Genomic DNA, 4019 nt, shown 5'->3' with positions numbered 1-4019 from the left:
AAAAAACCTATTAACTACTAAACGTTCGACTTTGTACTTAATTCATTCAATTCATATATTTTTTTTCTAAATTACTATCATTACTCCATATTCATAAGTAGCAAGAAAAAATATTTTATTCGCTTATATTTTAAAAATACGAATTGAAATTAATTTTGAATATGACGAAAACAATCGCAGTGAAAGCAACAAATCAAATGCCTTAAGCGACGTAAGGTAACTCAGCAAAACTTCTTAAATATTTTTATTATTCATCTAATTTGGAATATTAAGAAATTCAAATTTTACGAATTCGCAATTGACGTATATAGTATACGAATATAAAAGAGCCTTGAATACCTGGTTTTTTTGTGACTTTTTGTTGTATAATATTAACGAAATAATGTGCACTTCACTTCGCATTGAATTGTATAATTAATAAATGTTCGCTTACCTCGCTCTTTCTTGATCCAACGCGAATGGTTTTTTGCTTCTCGTCATTCATTGCTTTAGTTTACGTTATTTTTTATGTGCTATTAAATAATATATTACATATATCAGTAAATTTTTTTGGTCGCACCCTGTATAACTTGTGAAAGTATTTATTCACGTTTTCGAAACTTTGAATGAAAACCAAACGCTCTACATGAATGAAAACATATTTACAAATGTTAAATTGCGTTACAAAATTTTACAATCCCATGTTTTTAGAAACTCTGCTCTACAGGTCGAATCTACAAAATAACTGAACTCCACGTTCAACACTCGCGACTTAACTCATCAGATGGGCGATTTGATAAAGATTAAAACTCGCGTATGTAATAGCAACATGTGTTGCAAAACGACTCAAATATAATGAAATTCTTTTTATTAACACTGAAATCTCTAAGTACCCTACAGCCGAAACATTAGTTTCAGATGCGTAACGGTCGCATTAATTTGTTTTAATTATTATAAAATTTACTCTTTTAATATTATTAATTTTAAAGGACTTTGAATAATTTTTGAGGATTAATTTTGTTAAATTAATTTTCGATGCCTGCAACACTTGATAAATTCTCCAGATTGAAAATTTGTATACCTGAACTCTACTTGGTTGTGTATGTATACAAAAGCAAAAGAAAAATTTTGAAAAATAACTTAGGCTGTGTGCGAGTTCGAGTAAATTGAGGTAAAGTAAATTGAAATTTCCTAAGTATTTTTTGCAGTACACTTGTGTAAATATTAATTTTTTTATTTATGGCACTTATTTATTATTTTTGATTGAAAGTTTTCAAATTTATTTATTTATTTATTTATTTAATAGCTTATAAAATTTTCACAACTGTAACGCTTAATTTTCCTAATTTTTATTTAATTTACCCTACTCGAAATTCTGGTAAATACTTATATTCCCTGCCATACTGACATAATTTACTATTTCCCTCAATTTACTCGAACTCGCACACGACCTTAACATATATTTTAATTTCACCAATTACATACAAATTTTTTAGTTTCTCTATTTACTGTCCAGTTATAATTAGATCAAAATGCCTGTGTAAATGAAAATTAGAAACTAAAATTAGAAATCTAGATTGAATTAAGACTTATTAAGACAAACGCCATAAATGCAGTAAACTGTGCGAAAACTTTTATAAAACGTAATTTTAATCCTTAATTTTACTCAAGTGGCATGAGCCAAATAGAAATATTTGTGAAATCATATTTGAATATATTATTTTAGAAGCTCTATTAGTTTCTGCTATTATAATATGTTTAAACTATGGTAATTAACTTAATTTCAAGTTTATCCCGACAAACGTGTAAGGTCTGCTCAGATGGAAAGAATCCGCCTGTTTGAGCGGAAACTTTTCCGTAATTGCACCAACTATAAGCGCAAGCCTAATGGCAAGCACTTCTCTATCTCCACTCTGTATAACAATGCCAAGATCACTCGTATTGATGAGTACCTTTTGACACTCGCCCGTAGGTATCTCAGCCGGCTCCACGACCTCCCTCCTGATGTCTCTTGTCCAGATACCCTCCCAGTAGACCTTGTTCTAGCTTTACGTTTTAAACCTCCACAGTACCTTCACTATTTTGATGAGCAAGATCAAAATCCTCTCGCTATTCCTCCTTTTAACCGCGGCTTTCGTGACCCTGGTCACAAAGTATATCACTAGTCTCACCCCCGCTAACTAGCCGTAAACCCACCACCTTCATTATTATCTTTTCTTCTTAATTCATGCCCTTGCTTTCTGACTTAGATGAACCTAGTTCACTAGATATTAAGTCTATCTACTTTCTCTCTCCCCTGATTACTGGAATGAAGTTTCCACATTGTTGTGGGAATCTTCTCCATTCATTCCTAAAAGGTGGTTTTAGTGGGTTCAAGTCTCACACTGTGGCTTTCGATGCTTTCCACCTACTGCAAAAAAAAAAAAAAAACGTGTAAGGTTAAGTTATATATGCACCCTCCACACAAAATCTATATGAAAAGATGTACGAGCTGAACGTGTAATAAGTTTCTAAGTCTCATTGGATTAGTAAATACTATTTCAAAATATTTCAATTCGATCCATTTCAATCGGTACGTACCGACTAACTGAATATTAATGCTTTAATTTCCGACAAATTATCTTTATTTTAATATCAAGAAATAAATAATAGAGAGGATTCGAAAAGTAGTGAACTACAAAAATTCTTTTTATATTTTAATTAATTGAATATTTGGCTGATCATATAGGATTCGAATATTGCAAAATACACATCATCAGTGGTATTAGAAATTATTTCTTATATTTAATTATTCGTAAAAAATGTTTTGAGACTGCAAATACCAATGGATGAACTAGCCAAATTTGAAACTTTGAGTCAACCAACTTTATTAGCCAACTGACTCAAATTCATACTTGACTTGTATCATTGAGTTAAAATATTAATATTAATATGTATATAAATAAATCTTATATATATAATTCTTCTGTACGTGTGTTGACAGTGAACTCCTCCTAAACGGCTGAACCGATTTTGATGAAATTTTTTGTGTGTGTTCAAGTGGATTCAAGGAAGGTTTAGATTCACAATTTTGCCCACTGGATAATGTCTTTTTAATTAATTTTTTATTTTTTGATATCCATATACATTTATATTAGAAATTTTAAATTTATTCATGCTTACTTTGATATGTTTAAAAATTTTAAAATCTCTAAAATGAATCGTAAAACTGCCGTTGCATAGCTTAAGTGCATTTAAATTCCGCAGCACAATTATAGGTGAGTCAATTTTTAATCTTAAGTTATGTGATGGAATTCCTGATAAATCCAGCGAATTCAAAAATAAAACAGGATAGTTGAACGATTCAATTTAAACTCTAAACATTTTAAATAAATCAAAGTAACCATGAATAACTTTTAAATGTCTAATATAAATGTATATGGATACCAAAAAACTGTATAATAATTAAAAAAACGTTATCCAGTGGATCAAATTGTGAATCTAAACCATCCTTGAATTCACTTGAACACACACAAAAAAGAAGAATTATATATATAAAGATATAAATAACGTACAAAAAACAATGCCACGTCTCCGTGGACGAGGAGGAAATATTGGTCGACGGACTCGGAATTCACAATTACTCCAGAACCGTCGGTTAAATAGATCGGCAGAGAACAATGAAAATGAAAGAAACCAGGATACAATCACACGTGCTAATGAAAGTCAAGAGCAACGCAACGAACGCCAGAAAAATTAATTGCAAGGGGAAACAACGTTCGCCGGGTCGGCTAGTATCATATATACTTACTATATTTTAGCAGTCCAATTATATTTCATTATAAAATTTATGTCAAATATTAAGATGATGACTACCTACATTTTTTTCTTACCGAAAGAATAATTCGTTTCCAAGTATTTAGAATTTTGTGAAAAAATTAATAACAAATTGTCTTTAAATGACTATATCCTGCACATCTATTTAATATTTTTTTGATCAGATCGCTAAACTATTGATCAGAAAGTCACCCTACGACAAGTCCTGGAAACGACCTAAAACA

This window comes from Teleopsis dalmanni, chromosome 2 (assembly GCF_002237135.1).
Source record: "Teleopsis dalmanni isolate 2A chromosome 2, ASM223713v2, whole genome shotgun sequence".
Lineage (NCBI taxonomy): Eukaryota > Metazoa > Arthropoda > Insecta > Diptera > Diopsidae > Teleopsis > Teleopsis dalmanni.
The sequence above is the reverse complement of the archived record's forward strand: the minus strand, read 5'-3'. Positions refer to the sequence as shown.